The 21,970-nt window shown below is 26.3% G+C and overlaps 1 protein-coding gene across 2 annotated transcripts in view; it reads right to left on the reverse strand.

Moving 5' to 3' along the window:
* Window positions 1–12,488, reverse strand: part of LOC111624181 (glutamate-gated chloride channel-like) — a 31,636-nt gene extending 19,148 nt beyond the window's left edge. The window contains exon 1 of one of the 2 annotated variants that reach the window (XM_023366991.1): window positions 12,322–12,488. The gene's annotated coding sequence lies outside the window, so the exon portion shown is untranslated. Of the gene's footprint in view, window positions 1–12,265 lie in introns of both variants that reach the window. The other variant, XM_023366990.1, reaches the window with a different exon arrangement.
* Window positions 12,489–21,970: the final 9,482 nt, after the last annotated feature.

Here is a 21,970-nt window from a genome sequence, read left to right on the forward strand (position 1 = left end):
TAGTTAATACCTAATATTAAAATTTTTATAACTAGTTTAAAATTTCCTTAATAAATCAAAACTTTTAGTAGTATTATGCTTTTTTTTTACTCTCATAATAACAATAAAAACTTATCGAAATGAAATATTTATATTATATCTATTCTTTCATCAAAAATTGGAAAATATTCATGAAAATTATATGTGTTTCTCCTCTTGAAATAGTAGAAAAGACAACATGGAAAGTTGCCAAACCGAGTTTTATAAAAGAAGAAAATCCCTATTTCATAAATTGAAAATACCAAATTGACATCTTAATGACATAAAAAAGACCAAGACTAACTTAATATACGGACTGTTAGAACACAGTTTACACTATTGTCTACTCGTATGTTTACTGAATAAGTTTGACGCCAGAATAAATATATCAACTGTTGACACACAAGTTTTTGACTCATCTTCACATTCCAAGTATCTACAAGAGTGTCAACTCTGTGATATTTTTATATCTATCATTCGTTGACTACTTTACCAAACTAATTGGCTCTTATCTAAAAAACAAATATAATGATATTATTTTCCGTTGATATGTATTATAATTGCTACAAACGATAATAATTCGCAATTTCTTACTAGTGGAAGTTTTGATTTTCAGTTGATACAAATTTATTTGTATTTTATTTCATTAGTCTGTAGATCTGTAACAGGATCAAGGAAAGAAATTCAATGTTTGAGTTAACAATAAAATATTTTTTTAGAAGTGAAACAAGTTTAAAATTCTTAAAATATATATTTTTTTCCTGCATACAACATTTATAAAATTACAAAAGGAAAACGTATATTTACTAGAAGAAATGATCTTGATCATGAATAATCAAAAAGAGAGGAAAAAGTATAAAAAATACTTTGAAAAATATAAAAATTTATCATCTATAAAATTTATATTTTCATAGCAAACTCTTATTTTTAATGTAACGTAACTGTATCTATCCTTAAACATGTTCAGTTAGAAATTTTAAAGAACATTGTTTATATCAAATGTGTTTTCACGTCATTTTAGTTTTTTTTATTTTCTGTTACTGTTACTTGTTAACCAACTTTATCATGGGTTAAATTGGTTAGTACTTTATTTGGTAGATGAAATACGATAAGAGAAGTGACATGTGAAAAATCTGTTTTTGTACAGTTGACGGCAGCAGCATGATACATTGTTTGATGAGTGACATTCACAGAAGCACTATATTCACTCAGACGTTTATGCTTTGAGTAGTGTTGAAATATTGATTCTACTTCAACTGTTTTTTTTTTTTTCTTCTTCTCTCTTCTCCTTGGTTGCCATTTATAAATAATATACATTATTTCGTTGCTGTTTACCGTCTGATTGTAACTAGTTAAGAAGAATGATGCTCTCATTGATAACAGGATACCGTACATATCTATACTGTATACATAAGATTAAGAGGTTTTTGTTCGTGAAGAGAGCTATTGTTTATGAATAAACTATACATAGTTCGCCATTCTAGTAATAAAAAGTAAATAATGTGAATTTTCTTAAAAGAAAATAAAAATAACTGCCTAAAAAAACATCAATAAATTTTTCTATAATCACCAATTAAAATTTTAAAATTCTTCTCTAGTTTATTTATTTAAATCTAGTGATTAATTGATTTAATTTATTATTTCTTTACAGAAGTATTTTTAATTTATCTTTAAGCTTTATTTGTTTTTAAATAATTTAAATGCAGGCATTAAAAATAAAGCTTGTTTAGGCCTATTTAAATATGTATATAAAAAATGTTAAATTATAGAAATGTATCGGAGTTTTTACTCGATTGAATTTAGTCATGTATCTTATTTAATTTATATTCAGGCATGGGAATTGTCAGAAAATCGAATTATAACTTAATGCATGTTTTTTGTAGGCTACCTTTAGTTGAATATTGACGGTTTATAAAAAGCGTTAACTCTTTGAATTTTTCTTTTCTTTTTACAGTTTATCAAGTTTATTCGTGAAAAATGTGTGTGTTCTTATTTTATATGATTGTGTTACTTGTCTGTAGCAATTCAACTAAGGCCCTTTTGTTACAAATAAATCATTAAAACTGTTTAACACTGTAATGATTTTAAATCTGTTTTAAAGAACAGAAAACGCTTTCTTGATACAAGAAATATTGTAATTTAAAACACGACTAAGAGTGTTTAAACACAATAGTTAGTTAGTTATTGTTTTCTGGCAAACAGACTCTTGTGCCAGGCGTTAGTAAACTAAATAAATGTAAATGCAAATCATGAAATAAAGTGAAAAAGTGTTGGATTGTTTTTAAAAACAATATCTTTGCCCTTATCAGTTTTATGATCTTCTGTTTTTCATATATAACTATAGAAACGATATATTTCTTTATTAGGAAGAGTTCATCATAAAACTTCTAATTACGTCAAGTTTTATATTAAAAACGCCAATTTTTATGACAGGATAACACCATCAATACGAGTGGAATTAAAAATCGTAGACTTAAAGGCACCAGGAAGACCCAGAGCTCATAATTCAGAAATCCGATAGTGGAATATCGTGCTAATAAGTTTTTATTATAGATGATTAGATGTGTTTACTACTATTTTCATAATTAAATTTTTGACATATCGAATCAATATTGATAAATAAATAATGATAATAAGTCTTTTATTAAATTATAATAAACGTCAATGGATTATTTTCTTGATGTATTTCAAACAATAGATTGAAGCAATGATAATAAATTTCATAGCAATATCATAAATCTCCACTTCAAGAATCACAATTTAAAAAACATTTAAAAACTTACACAATAAACTAATAGTAAATTTAAACTGTGAAGATTTTGACAACGTCCAAATATAACTTCCTTTATCCTTGTATAAGAACTAATTTTTTCAACGAATATTTAAATTGAAATAATTTTAATTATAATAATCCATTAAATAATAATTTTAAATTATTGTATTACAAATTTAATTACGTTTTGTATCGATTTATTGCATTTAGAATGGGATTTTGGTTGATGGACAGAGCTTTGAATAGCTTAATGACTTCAATGAATTGGGAATTTCGCCGCACCTATCGACCTCTATTGTAATAACTCGACACAATAGAAAATGTTTAATATGAAAATATATAATGGAAATGTTTTTAATAGCAATTTAAAAGTTGGTTAATGATAATCAATAGAAAAATTTCTGAGAACACGAAAAGTAAAGAGAACGTCGAGTTTGAAATCTTTTAGAGTAGTCGTTGATACTTTCGCTTTGCTTGAGTTAATGCCGGTTTGTTTATAGCTGTTATATGTCTAGATAGAAAAAAGAAGATCCTTTTTCTATGATAGATTGTTCAATTTCTTTTTCTTTCCAATAGTTATTCTACGACAAGCAGAAAAAATTGATAGAAGAGCCTTGGGAATAAAATGTTTCCAACTGTTTCCCACACGTTTTCGATATCAATAAAACGAACTAATCAATGAATTCGAACGTTACAATACTCTAAATTATTTACGCAAAATTAATTCATTTGACATAATAAACCTAACTTCCTCTTCTACATAGTTTATATTGTAACTTAGAAATCCGTAAAAGAATTTATCTTAATAAAGCTCGGGTCAAAAATTAGAAGAAAAAAATTGAACGAGAATATTTCCACCTATTCTTTAAACATGTAATTTTCTAGAAATTAAGGATAATAGATGTTTAGGATCGCCTTGAGCCGAAGACAAATTATTTTAAAATCTATAAAGGACATAAATTTTTAAAGGATATAAAAAAAAAACCTTCTGCATTAAGTAACTTGAGAACATTTAGAATCTGTTTATGCGTTATAAACAGATAAGAACATCTGAAAATTCTGTATTTTTAAAATTTTTCTGCTCTAGTTATTATTTCCGTTTTTTCCTTTTAAGATTGTTATCTGTTCTATTTACAGGCATTTTGGCAATCTTCGCAAATAGCCTCACTCTCTTCATTTACTTTAATATTTATTTATCCATTAAAATTTCTTATGAAGTTTTAATGAGTAAATATTATAAAGTAAAAAATAAAGCAAATATTCATTTTAAAAAAAATTTATTGTCTGTTTTTTTAAGCTTTACAATATATATATATTTTTCCTTCTTACAAAGCATTAAAACACTAATTATTTTTTAAAATTAAGTATAATTTTAAATCAAAGTTTTTACTATATTCTACCGTAAAACTTTTCATATAGCCTAAGGCTATGTGAAAAAATTACTTGATATTTTCGTATAAATTTTTACGGTCGTTTTTACAATTTTTTGAAAAAAAATTATTTTAAAAAGTTGCAAGAACCTGATTTAGTATATTTTTTATCTTGATTTTTCGTTTTGGACTTCCGCTATAATTTACTTTTTGCATGTAGATTACATTTTATTTCGATTTTATCCTGGAGATGCGAAACACTCTTCAGAGAAAAGGAGAGAAAAAATAAATTTTTCCAGATTACAACGATTTTACAAGCTGTATCATTTGAAAACCACTTACTTATGTCCACCATAAAATTGTAATTTATCTAACATATTTTATTCGATTTATTTCAAGCTAAATTGTGATTTATAAAACATGTGTATTGTTTAATAAATATGGCTCTTAGAATTATTAAAAATTAAAATTTACATGAGAATTAATTATATATAGAGACTAAGAGAAGTGAAATAAGGATTGAGTCAGTCATAAATGTGAAATCACATTCCGAAAGCCAAAATACAAATAAATAAAATTAATAACTTTCGTACCGTGCTTTTTCATATAAAAGATTAAATTTTGTTTATGTAAATCCAAATGACTCTACTGGTCTTGTGTTTCTTGTGTGGTCTTATGTAAATGGACTATCTGCTGATGTAATTTCTACATTCGGATACATAAATAAATCAAAATTAATCTCTTAGAACGTTAGTATTATTAATTTTTTATTACATTACTATTAAATGAATATAAAATTAGATTCGAGACAGTGATTAACGTTTACTAGTAATGAGTTTATAACAAAATTAATCTGATAAACTATGATCTAAATATATCAATTATTCATTACTTGCTACCAATTGAAGTTAATTGGAATTGTAGATAGGACACAGCTCAGTTAGTCATTCTAAAATTGCATTTAAAGATGGAGAGATTGGCTAGAAAATTCATTTACGAAGTTACCAAATCGAAACTTTCTATTATATTTGTATTTTTCCTCATTCTTCTTTTATATAAAAGCATAAAATTATAGAAAATATAGTAAAACTATTTGAAGAAAATATAACAAAGGTATATACTACATAAATAACAGCATAACTCGAAACTAATGCTCTTAAGAAAATTATTTTATATTCTCTGCTATTAAAAGTTTCATAAACGTTTAATCAGTTGTACGAAAGTTACATTTAACTAAATGTAGTTTTAAATTAATTCAAAATTTAAATAATTATCGCATCCTTTTAATTTTTAAGTTAAGAATCTTTAAAATGTATAGAAAATTGTTAACTGCAGCAAGCGATAATAAAGAAATTAATGTGTGTTCCTGTATCAAAAGTGCAGTCTACTGACTTTCGATACAGGAATTTATTCAGTTTTAAACAATTTTTTGCACTCGAATAGAGGCTATCAACTATTCTATATCTACTCATTGAAGTACGTAACCTTCTACTATGGTTGAAAAGACTTTGATCAAAAATATTATTAGAAAAATTCTTCGCACCTCAATATTGGTTAAAGTAGATAAATAAACCATTACTTTTTTTTATTTACGGCGCTGATCGGTTGAAATGAAGCAATAAAACAGCCGTAAACGAAAGCTTACTTCAGTTAGTTACATTTGTTTGGTCTTTGGAATTGAGCTGAAGGATTTTATTTCGATACTTGTAATAAACACTTAAAGATCCAATTATCGATATACATTTAATTTAAGATATTAGATATAATTATAAATTATGTATTCGGTGAGATTTTATATTGTTCGAGTCTCTGATAAGCGCGGATTTGCCATATCTCTTTTATATAAGTTTATATAATGTAAAACCTATGTCATGTTATACTTGATATTGTACAAGAGATATAAAATTTGTAATTTGTATTAAATTTCAAGGACTGAGACAACACAAACACATATTTATTCTTATCTGAAGCCTTACAAATGCGAGATTCCTAAGCAAAAGCTTACATTGTAAATGCCTAAAACTATCAACTCTTTTTTCTTTTGATAAGAGTTAATGAAATATAATTTTAATATAAATTATAAATAAATATTTTACTAATTTACTTTATAATTTATAAAGTAAAATATAAATAAAATATTTTAATTTATTAAGAAAATATTACATTTATAAATAAAGCGAATGTTTAAACTGAAAATATATAGCAATATCATAAAAACCTTTACGATTTTCACATTATATATATAGGCTATATATTTAAAATCAATTACTAAAAAATATATTTGTAATTTCATTGAGTGAAAGACATTTTTTTATTACTTTAACTTTTATAGTAGTCGATATCACTTGTCTATAAGTAAGTGAAAGCTTTTAAGCTTTCACTTATAGGCAAACACGCATAGGACTAAGATGAAAGTAAAAACATTACTTTCTCTGCAACAACAATGTGGTATTTTAAAACTTTAATTTTTAGTCTGATAAATGCAATCATTTCTTCGAATTTTCTAAAAAAAGCATTGAAATATTTACCTTTCTGATTAATCTTTCGAGTTTCAGTAACATAAATAAGTGTAAAAATACGCAATTGGTAGCAAAACCCTTCTAAATTTATACTGAAGTTGAAGTGGTTATGCACCATTCCATTTTCAATTGATATTTAAAACATATTTTCCTTACTTTACATTTATTTATAGATGTCTTAATTAAGCACAAGTTCTAATGAATTAAACAAAAAGCTTGGCTGTAATTACAACTTTAAAAGTCAAGTTCTAAAGGAGAAAAACATAAAATTTTCCACATAAATAAATCGGTTTATTGAATTTAACTTAATTTATATTTATTACAACACTATAATAAAATTGTAAACACGTTGCATGAAGAGGAGAGAATGCCTTAATTCGGCTTTATTGATTCTGCTACCAAGGAAACAAACTTGGTAAATATTTGCAATGTTTAATATAAACATTAATATTAAATTATTAACTGAGAATATTTAAATTTTATTAAGAAAATAATAGAATAAAACGAATATTATTTATTATATTAATAAATTTAATTTATTCAAATAATTTATTATAATATTTTTGTTACGTAATAATATAAAGAAATTTTTTAATTAATTATAACTGTTTGTATATTTTTAATATTATACTTTGGAAGAAATATAAAAAAAAAAAAATTCAGTAGTTTCTATTGAGTTCGTTGTTGAAGATTGGATAAATTCCAAGTAGGACTTAAAACAGCTGTAATTTAAGTGTTGTCTTATAATGACAAACTTTAGAATAAAAATACTGTAATTAGAATTTTTTAACCTGAACTTGGATTTGTTAATAAATTACTTCATTAATTATTTTTGAAATTATATTTCATTCAAGTGAAACAAAACTTAAAAAATTAATGAAAAGAGTAATTGCAAATTTCTTATTTTATGTATTTTTATTTTTATTATTTATTTTATGTATTATTATATGTATTTTTTCCGCCCTAAAGATTATTTATTATACAATATCTAATCTCTAATTACACGTTTAAAAATTTCACTTTTATAACTATCAGTTTTCGATTCAAACAGAAATAAAATCCCATTGTTTCTGTTAAATTTACGAGCGAATATTTTCAATTTATAGTCTATATTTTATATTAATTATTCATCTTTAAATTGAGAGTTTTAAAAAAACATAAATGGCTTTTTATGTATATTTTTATGTAAAAAATTTAGGTTAAAGTTTAAGCAAAATCTCCCCATTAAATTATTAATAAAAAAAAACACCAAATAAATTAATAATTAAAAGTTGCTTTTTAACATTATACATATGTTAAATATTTAAAATATAATATAAAAATTAAGTAGTAGTATTTATTTTAATGAAATTTTCATTAGTAAATCTCGAATGTTTCTAAAATTAAGTCAACCCTATTTCAGTCGGCAATGATTTATATGTACGTGTAAAGCGTATTTATGACTTTACGTTTACTGAAAAAAAAAGAAAAATAGAAAAATATGAGACTCCACCCAATCCTAAAATTTATCGTCATTAATATTTGGACTGTTTCCAACTCCGTTCAAGCGAAATAAAAGTAAAATTTTCAAATAATTAAACTGAAATAGTATCACTGATCACGTTACTAGACTCTCTCTAGAGGAATTTTTTCAATGTTCGTAATTTTATAATCGTTCTAATATTTATAAAGGATGTAGGAGAGGAACAACGGTGACTAAGTGCTTAATTTTATTAGTTTAGCCGAAACTTCTCATTTAATTATCTTTTATATTTGATTATCCGGGATGCTGCAAAAATCAGTAATAAATCTAACTCGCTCCGTTTGTTCCAGACCCATTAGGTAATGTCCCTGTAATAACATACGTTATCCTATCTACAATTTATAAACCGTAGTTGATCATCCTCGCCGTTATGGCTTATTTTTTTAAAGTATAGTATAAAGATAAAAAAGTAGATATAATCAAGAATTTAAATCGAAATTTATCATTGATAAATATCCGAAAGGTAATAAAAATTTGATGATGAAGAGCACCTTTCTTTCTGGATAAACAGATGAGGAAAAGTTATAAAATAAATTTTAAAAATAATAAAGAACATGTGTGGTTTATTGAATCAATTTAAGTATCGAAATTAATTTTAATAATATTTAAATAAGAAAATCAACATATTTTAACCCGTCTTAATGCTTGAATAAATTTTTTCAATGTCATTTTATTGCTTTAAAAAAAATGGAAAATCATCATTAACCTTTAACCATTTTCGCTTTCAAGTAATTTAATAAAACCGATTATTTTGTTAAAATATTTATTTTAATTCGAATAAATGATCCACTCAATAGACATAATTAAGATGGCAAACATTTGAATTACGCACAGTACCATTACGCAGAGTACCATTACCATGCTGCCTTTCCATGTGCTGTCAGGATGTTCATTTTTGAGTGTTGATGCTGATACAATGTAATTTTTACTTATCCGAAAAATCGAGATAGCAATTCCTTTTGTTTTTATCATTACTTTCTTTATGAAACTACGTTTATTAATGAATAAGCTGACGTAACATACTTCTTCACGTGTTCTGTTCTCAAATCTTAAAATCCTTTGCGATATTACGCTGGGGTAATGGGATTACCTCATGAGCATTCATTCGCTTACATGCTCGTGAGGTAATCCCATTACCCCAGCGTAATATCGTAAAGGATTTTAAGATTTGAGAACAGAACACTTAACTGTAGCTGACAATTTCCTTGCCAGTAGTTATTTCAAATAATGATAATCGCAGTTGACTATTTTGACTGGAACCTAATTAAACGTCGAAAAATTTGCATTACTTTTTTTAAAATTACATGCGACTGTTAGGTAACTCTATATTGTAGATTATGACGACATTACCAAAAATGTATGGCGGAATTAACCCGATTGGTATAGTAATACCGTCATCCTGCAATTTTTTTTTTCTTTTGGAAAAAGTGTTAGGACAATTCGTTATGCTTTTTGTGGGTCTTAAATGAAAAACCAGATCGTATAGATTACGTTTTTATAGATTTTTTGTGTGTGTGTGTGTGTCTGCACTACAATATTACTATTCAGTAAGGTCACTTCTTCCTTGGAGTGATGCTAATTTCTTATTTTCCCCTACGTGCATGCTCACCCACTCATATATGCATTACGTAATTTATAGATAGCTCTTATGATAAAAATAATATATCCATTTTATAAATTGTAAATATAATAAGTGATTTTGCTTTTATTCCAGAAAAGTTTTCATAATATATATATATATATATATTTCGAAGTTATGAAAATTTTATTCTAAAGATTCCAAATTTAAAATTTCAACTTTTTANTTAAAGAATAAAAAATTCGAAAAAGTTAAGTTAAAGAAAATCGTGAAAGAAGATTCGTGTTTAAAGACAACTGATAAGATTCACGTCAAAAGAAAATCGAAAGAATAGAATTTTTTGAGTTCCTCTCTAAAAAAATACTTTATTTTTTGAGGGCGAATAAAATACAGAATTTAATTCTTGCATTTTAAGAATGTAAAGAAGGTGTTGCAGAGAAAAGTGATAACTATTTTAGCCAGAGAAAATGATCATCTAGTGTTATCCAAAATCATTAAAGTTCATTATTTTAATTAGACTACTTAAAATTCGAATTTAGCTAGAGATTGGCATGTTGTTATTACAGGTAAATTTGGCTAATATCCAGATTAATTTATGAAGAAAAGAAGAAAAAACTTTTACGAAATGAAATTTCGGCATAAAATTATTCGTTTCACGTATTTTTCTTCCAACTATTCGTGCAAAAATCGTTTCCTCTAAAGTGCATGAATGTTAATTCTTGTTTCGCAATTTATTCAAATTAATATATTTATAATTTAATATGGCATACAAATATATAGATATTTTGTATTTATTTTTTAAATTCATATCGTGTGAATTACTACTTTTGAATTTTTCTATTGATTCGAAACTGAAACTGGTATCGATGAATAATAATTTAAGTGGATTTATCTTACATCTATTCAAATTTATTAGATGAAAGGATTTTAAAACATAAAAATATATTACTTTATATTGATTATTATCGTATCTTTATCCATTTTCTACCGAGATTTAACTGTCGTATATCATTAATTACCGTACAAGAACTTTAAAGATTATCGATATATTAATATATTCTTGTCGTTTCTCCGTTCAATTATATACCATTCAATATGCACATATTTTTTTAATTAATTAATTTAATCATTAGCTCTTTAAGTTCGTTTAATGAATTAAAATATGAAAAATGATCTCATCAACTCTACTTAGATAATGATTAATAGATAATTATAATTAATAGAAAATATTTTATTCTTTTAAACCTTTTATATGTTTCGCTTAAGCAAAAATATATAACATTTATTAATTATATTGTATATATTTAACATAATAAGAAGAAAACGAGATCATAAAAGACATTAATCGATTTTTTTTTTTATATCAAAATCCATATTACCAAATCTTAATGTTCTTTCTAGAACTATAAGCTACTTATAATGATTCTGATGATGATTTTATTGATAAAGTTCTTCTAGTTACATTCAGTTAAACTTTAACGTAATGTACATGTACCCAGTATATTTTAATTATTATTATTATTATTATTATTTTCTTTGTGTATAAACGTTAACGTTTTCTCAATTTGGAAATCAATTATCGAAATAATAATAATTGTTCCTGTAATGATAAATTTTAATTGAATTCTTTATCGATTGCTCGCATTCCTTTGGAGGACACTTCTGTCACGTGTTCTGTTTTATTCATTAATAATATAGATAGTGTATTACGTTAAGTATCAATAGGATTAAGTCAAAATTGCAGCTTAAAACGAAGCTGGTAAACATTGTTGACAGAATGATATCGATCGTTTTTCTGTTTATCCGGTCCAATTAAGAACAGACCGAGCAAACAATCCAGATCGGTAGTATTCTTAATGAGATCAATCGATCTTGTAAGGAGCAATGACAATACAGTAGAACCTACTCCAAACAATTTAAATAAGCGTGCATCTTTTAGAAGATCGTCCTCGAATCCATAAAAGTACGTTCGCCCGATATTGATAGTTATAAAAAAATTTTTTACTGTTATATACATAAATGCAGGAATTATTGATTTAATTTTTCATCATTATTTTATTACCTTTTCTAAAACAAAAAAAAAATATTCTATCTATTTCTTATTGTAACAATGCTGCAATGCAGTACGTCGACGCGTTGTATATAGTCGGTAAGTCAATATCTTAACTTTAAAACTATAAATTTATATTAGATAATAGTTAAATTATAATAATAAATCTATAGAATTCCAGAAATATTATAGAAACAGGACGAAAAAAATTATATCGATTTTTTTTATCGTCACGTGTAGTTAAAAATTAAACATAAAAAAAGGGCTAAAATAAATAAAACTTTTAAATAATAATTTTTAATTTTAGTTAATAAAAAATTTTAATAGATTTTGAAATGAATATAATGTATATTTTACTTAAAATATAGATAAAATGTATTTAAATAGCATTATTAAGGTATTTATGAACGTGTATATAAGGAAAGAAATCTTACCTCCACCTCCTTCCGAGGTAAGCTAACTTTCACACATGCACACACACAATCCTAACCTGATCAGGAGACGGAGCCGTTCAAAGAGAGGCGTTGTTGACGACGAAACGTTTCCATAGTTACGACATGTGAGCACTGGCTTCGAGTATACTTAACCACCAAAGGGTCGACTTGCCAAAATCTCGCACTATTGTCTAGCCAATAAAACAAAGAACGTGCAGTGTGCAGTCGTATATCCGATTATCTGCATATGATGCCTAGCATTATATCTGCAACGTTTGCTCTTCTAACATTTGTAATTTGTGAGGTTTCTAAAATTAAAGAAATGAAAGTCGTAAATTATTATATATTTTATTTTATAATTGTATTTTTATAGAAAATTTTTCAAAAATTAATTATTTAAAGGCATTAATATTTAATTTTCTGTGTATTTATTTTAAATGTTTGTGCATAGATTCATTGTATTTTTATATTTTATAAATTCTCGATATATTTTCAGTTATTATTATTTTTTACATAAATTATTATCATTATTTTAATCTTTTATTAACGTTTTCGTGTTCTTCTGTCTGAAGTCGAAACTATGAAATATTATTTTAATGGAAAATCGATCCATAACTAAATTAAACAGTATAATAAATTATATTCTAACAATCGTATAATTTAAAATAGGAAAAATTAAATTTTTTTTAATATTAAGATTGTTATAAAATGCAGTTTAAATACTTTAAATTGCATTTTATATTCTTTGGGTTGAGTTTTATAGTAATTTATTTTATAAAATCTTAACGATTTATTTTTAATTTATTATTTATTATATATTTGTATTAATTTCATAATAATAATTAATTTGTTTACACTTTAACGTGCATTATTTTTACTTTAGTATTTTTTACTTAGCAACAGTTGTTAATCATTTAATATTTAAATACATAAAATATTTAAAATATTTACGTGCAGACAAATTTTTATCTTTTTATTAAGGATAAAATATAATTTTCCAATAATTCTTGAGTTCAATTTTCCAATCTTATACACAGAAAATTATGTTCCAGACAATTTTTTTTTTTGTTAAATGGAATCTTTCGAACACATTTGGCTAAATAATTAATAAGGATCTTATATCACGTCATCATAAATGAAGCTAAAATTATAAAAAGTTAGTCACTTAATAATTTAAGAAATAAAATATGAGTAAAATAGAAAAGCTCGCATTTATCAGCCCATTATAGTAGAATAAATCTATTTTTTTAAATTAAATTACACAAATCATGGGCTAAATTTTAGTAGGAAAAAATTGTTTGCAAATGGTAATCCCCCTTTAAGTTCATAAAATGGAATTATTTTCATTGATTACACGAACTAAACACAATTTTTTTTCTTTACTTACTTTGCTTCATTAAATATTCATTGTTTATTTAGTAAAAACCAAGTGGATAATCTACTGTAAACTATTATAAAAGTTCTCCTTTTATATCAAAATTCAATAATTGAAGCCAAATTGTTCGTAGAACCATCATAAAACGGAACAAAGCTTGAATGTAGATCAATATTGAAGTTTCTACCTTTATATAATTTTATAGATTTAGTTTTTTTAGTTAATGTTGCTTAATTATGCTTAAAAATTGATAATTTACAGATTTTTTTAATGAATTGATTACAACGTATTTATTCTTTTTTATATGCTCTATTTTTCAGATTAATAAGCTTGCTCTAATTGTAAAAAATTGATGATTATGTATAAATTTTTATGTTAGTTAAATATTTTAATTCTTGTAAAGAATGATTTGTCAATTTTATTGGCATTAGAATGAAAATTTTATTGAAAATATACAAAATCCTTAAATTCAATTATATGTAAGACTTTTGAAATTTGTTAGTGGGAGATTCAAATTTTAATAATTTTTTAACAAAATTTAACTAAAATTGAAATTAGTTTTATTAAAAAGAAAAGCAAAAAATGTCAAATTTAAATTGTTAAAAAATAAGCTTTAAATTAGATTGATCTACAGATGTTTTTAAAGACATTTGGTTAGAAAAATTTGTCGACTATCTTATGACTTTAAAAATTTATAAAAGAATTCCACACTATAGTTAGTAAAAAAAAATTAAATTTATTTTCAGAATTTTTTAATATAATAAAAAATAAATATTAATTTTAATAATATATCAAATTTATTTTTATAAACTGTGCATATTCCTAATCTCATTGAACATTTTTTTCAATATTTTATGTATCAGACTGTATCATTTAGAATGGAAATAGCAGTATCTGATATTGTGTTTTGTTGTTAGCCTGTGTGTGCAATCGTACTCGTATTGTTATAGCAACAAATTTCTTATTTTATAATTTGATACACATCATTAAAAATTTATTAAATATCATTATCACTTGCAATGTAAAGATGTAATCTTGGGTTTTTTATATATGCAGAAATCAAATATTAGGTTTCTTTGTATAAAAATATAAGAATAATTTAAAATTGTAGAATATTTCTGAAATAAAGAGCCATGGAAATGAGCCAATTTTCAGTCAGTCTTTGAAGAGATGAAAATTTTTGTTAACAAATAAATAACATGTTAATGTATAAACCATGTATATGTCCAAAAAGTCGAGAGGAAAGAAAACCAAACGCTGTTTGGCCCCCCAGCGAGATCCATCCTAATTCTCATCCTTCACTAACATATAATTAAAGAGTCAAATTTCGATATCGAACACATTTTTTTGTCCCTATTTTGATTTTATTTCTAACAGACGTATGGTTTGCAATAGAATTTACAATTTAAATGTTATTACAGTTGTTATTATGATCAATTAGACTCGGATCAAAAGCTTATTTATTAGGATAAACAATTTTTTTTATATATATTTATGCTGTATATATTAATGGCAAATATGTATGACACGATGTTTGAGTTTTTCTAATTATTATTTTTCTGGATTTATTTCTAATAAGACATAACAGTTGAATAAGTAAAAACATCATAGATTTATAAATAATAAATAAATAAAAGAATTCTTAGAATTTTAAGTCTGAAATATTCAGAAACACTAAAAGATATCATGAGATAAATATGTAAACGTTTAAAAAATAATGATAAATTTAATATAATTATCATAATAATCTTTATTCATAATAAAATTTAATATAATTATTAAAATAATAAACACAATACCAAAACTTAACAATTATACAGTGTAATGCTAGCATGCAAATGAAAATCGTTTAGGATATATTTACGACAATTAAATGGTGATCACAGTAAATATAATTTGCATATGAATAAGAATAAATTTAATATAATTACATTAAATATGGAATCGTGAATATAATATACTAGAAAGACTATAAGGAGCGAAAAACAAAATCTTAAAAACTAAAATCGAGGAAAGATTTTTTCCTTTAGACAAACGGAGTAATAAAATTTTATTCTTAGAGTTTTTAATAAATTTGAATATATTTATGGGTTAATTTATCAAGTAGAAGATGTGAAAATGAAAAACCCGAATAAATCAGCTAAAATATTATAGATCTATACTTCTATAGTCATCTTTTAGCTGTATAAGCTGAAAATATAATGGATTCTTTTTAAAATATTTCTGAATAATTACTATTATATAGAAAAACTTTTTATCATTACAGTTTACAGTATATTTTTAAGATTTACATGTCAGAGTATGGGAGCGTCCTTAAATTGCGTAACGCTATTTTTATACTTTTCAACTGCCCTTTCATCTTTTGTAACACTTTTTAAGATTATCACACGTAATCACTCCTAAAATTACATAAAGCATATTCTCGATTAATCCCCATAATTGTACTAAGGAATGATAATATTGTAATAGGAACGTTCAGTACCCTATGCCGTAATGAACGCTACATTAGTTTATTAATTACATAACGTAATATTTTTGTAAACACTTGTAACCTCGTAACTATTAAAGGAGAGTAGGGTATTGGTGCCATTCTTGATAATACCATCACCCTCAGTAACTACTTTGCTGTGTGCATCAGAAATCTGGTAACACTCCAAATAGTTGGTTACAATTGCAAATATTTGAATTACGCACAGTACCATTACGTACACATTACGCACAGTACCATTACGCACAGTACCATTACGTACACATTACGCACAGTACCATTACGCAGAGTACCATTACCATGCTGCCTTTCCATGTGCTGTCAGGATGTTCATTTTTGAGTGTTGATGCTGATACAATGTAATTTTTACTTATCCGAAAAATCGAGATAGCAATTCCTTTTGTTTTTATCATTACTTTCTTTATGAAACTACGTTTATTAATGAATAAGCTGACGTAACATACTTCTTCACGTGTTCTGTTCTCAAATCTTAAAATCCTTTGCGATATTACGCTGGGGTAATGGGATTACCTCATGAGCATTCATTCGCTTACATGCTCGTGAGGTAATCCCATTACCCCAGCGTAATATCGTAAAGGATTTTAAGATTTGAGAACAGAACACTTAACTGTAGCTGACAATTTCCTTGCCAGTAGTTATTTCAAATAATGATAATCGCAGTTGACTATTTTGACTGGAACCTAATTAAACGTCGAAAAATTTGCATTACTTTTTTTAAAATTACATGCGACTGTTAGGTAACTCTATATTGTAGATTATGACGACATTACCAAAAATGTATGGCGGAATTAACCCGATTGGTATAGTAATACCGTCATCCTGCAATTTTTTTTTTCTTTTGGAAAAAGTGTTAGGACAATTCGTTATGCTTTTTGTGGGTCTTAAATGAAAAACCAGATCGTATAGATTACGTTTTTATAGATTTTTTGTGTGTGTGTGTGTGTCTGCACTACAATATTACTATTCAGTAAGGTCACTTCTTCCTTGGAGTGATGCTAATTTCTTATTTTCCCCTACGTGCATGCTCACCCACTCATATATGCATTACGTAATTTATAGATAGCTCTTATGATAAAAATAATATATCCATTTTATAAATTGTAAATATAATAAGTGATTTTGCTTTTATTCCAGAAAAGTTTTCATAATATATATATATATATATATTTCGAAGTTATGAAAATTTTATTCTAAAGATTCCAAATTTAAAATTTCAACTTTTTAAAAATAAATATAACCGAACTTAATTGTCCTTGCTCAACTATTTATAAAAAATACTGCAGAATTCAAATTATCTCGGTTTCAGAAACACATAGTAATAGTTAATAATGTAAAGTTTTAATACGTTTTCAATATTTAAATTGAAACTATTATTGTAAAGTTCGTAAAAATAAACTTATTTCTTTTGTTAATTGCTAATTTCACAAAAAAATATTATTATTATAAACATTTCAAAATATACAGCACGCGGAGAGAAAATCTACAGTAAAACTTCAATTATCCGACGTTGATGCCGCAAGTTTGACGAATAAACGGAAAAACGGTTAGTGGAAATTTAATTTAAAAAATTATTTATAAAACATTAAAGATATTCATAATGTATATCATGTGTATTTGCTATGTAGATACATAAAATAAAATTGTTTTCGTTTCAGTGCTTTGTGGCCTTCAAGGGACCATATTAAAAATTTTACTCTTAAGAAAACGTAGAACTTTAACTTCGCTTCTTCGTATATTTCGAACTATTAGATAAATTCTAATAGCACAATTTTTGCTTTATTTCTATATTATATTATTGCCAATTAAGATTTTTCATCTGTTGTCAACTTTTTCAAATTTCTCGTTTAGCAGCGGTTGTTATTGTGCGACTTCTCAGACAGTGGGTGCATGGTTAATAGAGACTTACAGATGTGGAGTTATATATAATGGACTATTACAAATGAAATTTAAAAAGTATATAAATATCAATTAGAATCAGTTTATAATTGTAAGAATAATACGTTGTAATATGATACTTTATAAGAATTAGCTTTTCTTATAATAAATTGGTTGTTTTTTTTTGTCCTTATTTCAAATATGATTCTGTATTTCAAAACAATTCATTATAATTTATTATTTTCTATAGCAAGATGTCGATTCAAATAAATTCAAGTTTTCTTCCAAAACGTAACTTATTTACATTGAGAAAGAAAATATATAACCGCTCCAAACATTTGGTGTCTTCTTTGTCTTATCTAATGATATATAGATTATGTAACCAGTGGCTTAACTAGAATGGTAAGTGGGGCGCCATTTTGAATAATTTAAAAAGTAAAGCGCTGAAAAAAACCGAAAAATTTTATTTTCACGATATTTCGATGCCATTTTCTTTAAGGAGTTGTGGCAACATGACGGAGACATACCTGGGAAACCCAAGCTGTATTCAGCCAAGCATTAGCTTGCTGGTAAATGGCTGTTTGCAGCCTGCAATATAAGGCAACACATGAAGATTCGGGATTTCCTGAATCTACCGCTGTGCCGTTAGTATCTTTTGTACCACTACTAGTGGTTATCGACTGTCATACGAGATAACTATCCTTGACGGCCGGATGGCCAAGCGGTCAAGGTGGCAGCCTACAACTCTGGGGGACCCGGGATAAAATCAGGACGAGTCAAATAATCTCCAGGAATTTTTCGAGAAGTAGTCCTTTTGGATATGTCTGACCCCGTTCCTTACCATCCGGCCGCCCCATTGTGGGCCTGGCCGAATCCATAATGAACTTGAAAAAAAAGAGGCCCTCTTAGTGCCCAAAGGGCAGAAAGAGTTAAAAGAAAAAAGCTATCTAGACTAGCACGCCAACAATAGGGCAGTATGCCATTCAACTGTAAAGACGGGAATGAAGCGCTCATCAGTAATCCTCCTCACTCTAACATTGTGGTCTTCTGTACCCAAAAACAGGAACTGTAATGTAACCGTCGCTAAAGTCAATTTGCTGCCAGTTCATAACAGTCCACGTTTCCCATTAACGATGTTATGGTGCTAATGGCAGGACTCATACAGATTGTTGTGCATGCAAATTTATCTCTGCTTATTGTCTGCCAATTATACGAGAGAGCGTTCTGAAAAGAGCTTCAATCTCTCTTAATTTTCTATAAAATTTTGAAATTGCACTTTCTGAGATTTCAATAAAACTATTTTAAAGCGATGTCAGAAAGTTGTTAATTATGAAACATTATAGAAAATTAAGAGAGATGGATGAAATAGAATTGAATGAAAAAATGAAAAAGTGAAAACAGTCAAACAGTCAGGAAATAAGAATATAAAGTGGGGAGAGGTTATAAGATTGGTAAATTTTAACAGGCAAAACAATAATTCAAAATTGATATTTTAGAGAAAGACAGACAGTATGTGCAAAATTAGACTGACTTGTGAGTAAAATTAGCCATAAACGTGAAGATTTAATGGAGGAAGAAAGTAATTTAGTGTAAATACTGTATAATGAATTGAGATCCAGTAGCAAGAAAATACAAGTTAACTGATTTTCTTGCTACCGGAACCGTCGATAATCTAAACGGTACCGTCGATAATCTAGATTATTATAGACAAATTTTATCGTTTTATCTTCTGTAACAAGTAAACAAGAGAATCGGAACAAATACCTATTTCTGTTTATTATGGTCTCGTTACATTTAGAAATAATATTTGGATTAAATCAATGACGACTTTATGTTAAAAATATTTATTTTAATTCGAATAAATGATCCACTCAATAGACATAATTAAGATGGTTGAAAGTTTTAGAAAAATTTTATGACCTATGAAAAGCAATAAAAAAGCTTTGGCTGTGACGATAAAGAAATTCTTTATGATATAGCGATAGATCTTTGTGATTTGTGAAATCATGAAAATAGATGAAATCTGAAAAATTGTTTAAAATAGGTTTTAAATCATTAATAGCAAAACACTAAATGGAAATAACTCGGATGTAGGAAATTGAGATTAGATATGAAACACATCTATTTGGAAAGAGAACTGAGAAGAAAACCGAATAATTTATGAGAGAAAAGAAAATTGGAAACTGAAAAATATCGAAGAGAGAAATAGGAAGAATTTTATTCGTAGAGAATAAAAAAAGGAAAGAGTTATAAACGAAAGAATAGAACCAAATATGATACAATGTTCTCTTTCATAATAGGGAACAGTTGACAATTTTTAAGTGATAGTTAACAGTCAATATTCAGAATGAGATATGCATTAATTATTTTAACGGAAAAAGTAAAATACCAATAGTGAGTTTAAGAAAAAGTACAGTACTTTAAATGACAGTGTGGATCCACTTATATTTAATGAAAGGCATACTCGTAATCAAGTGAATACTCTTATTCGAATTCTGACCAAAAAAAACTTTTAAAGGAGAACAGGTTTCTTTTTTATTGCACAAATCAATAAAACTCACAATATTCATTTCACTATACATCATTTTTTATACTTCGATTTTTTTACATTTAATATTGAAGATTTCAAAAGCGTTATTTAATCAAACACCAAGATTTGTGTGCAAAAACAGTATTAGGTTAAAGAGGAAATGGTTATACTTTTGTCTTATTGTTAGGAAATACTAACATAATTAATTTTCAGGTTATATTTCAAAACAATGATTTTCAATCTATTTTAACACATGGAACCCTAAAAAACATAAAACCTATATACTGAGGAACATCAAGTACATCTACTTGTTCTTGTTCCATCTCAATCAAAGTTTATGAATATATAGGTCTATATATTCATAAAATTGTGGCTTAACTTTGATTGTGGCATAACTTATATGAAACATATATATAGGCCTATATATTCAAAACCTTGTGAATATATACATATATAGACCTATATATATAATGATATTTTCTTATTAATACGCCATTTATATTTATGAATTAAAATATAAACATTGGAAGTAGTTTTAAATGTTTTAATTGTAGATAAATTCCGCAAATATCATATATTATTTTTTAATTAATAACCTTNTAAAATTGTGGCTTAACTTTGATTGTGGCATAACTTATATGAAACATATATATAGGCCTATATATTCAAAACCTTGTGAATATATACATATACATATACCTACATACCTGTACCATAAAAAAATGAAAATGGAGCAATCACCAATTATGCCGGGTAGTCAGATGTTGTGAAAAGGAGGTGGAGGAACACTTTCTTGACACATTCATACAGATACAGACTTTTTACACATTGCAGCAGGTCTCTTTTTATTGTTTTTTAATCGGAGTCAGTTTTTTAACCGGGGCTTGCAGGGTTAAAATAGCAAATTGTTATTGGCAACGGCAAAAGAATGGAAACATCATTCGCACTTGTTCGCAGAAAGTCCGTTGTTCGCCTCACATAACTGCCGAACGGAAAGTCTGTTGTTCGCAGCAAGTCCGTTGCTCGAGTCACGTAACGGCCAAACAGAAAGTCCGTTGTTCGTAGCGTCCGTTATTCGAGGCGTACGTTATACGAGGCACCACTGTATTAGGATACTTATCAAATATACTGTAGATATTTCATTAGTAGATGTGAAAAACCAAACCGAAAATAGGATGAAATGCTAACAATCACATTCCGTTTAAAAAACTGAAATAAAGCAGCGATGGATGATTCAAGCCCTATAAGCGGTTGAATGATTAATGCTTATATCATACATACAAATTTAGGACCTCCATCATTTTTATCTCGTAGAACCTCTTACATTACTTCACGAAACTACAAAATTATTCGAAAATCCAGTTTGTTTTACAATAATTGATCTAAGTTCTGTAATAATTAATCATAAATTTTTTT

The sequence above is a fragment of the Centruroides sculpturatus genome, unplaced genomic scaffold (assembly GCF_000671375.1).
Source record: "Centruroides sculpturatus isolate CEXI.00-Female unplaced genomic scaffold, Cexi_2.0 scaffold70, whole genome shotgun sequence".
NCBI lineage: Eukaryota > Metazoa > Arthropoda > Arachnida > Scorpiones > Buthidae > Centruroides > Centruroides sculpturatus.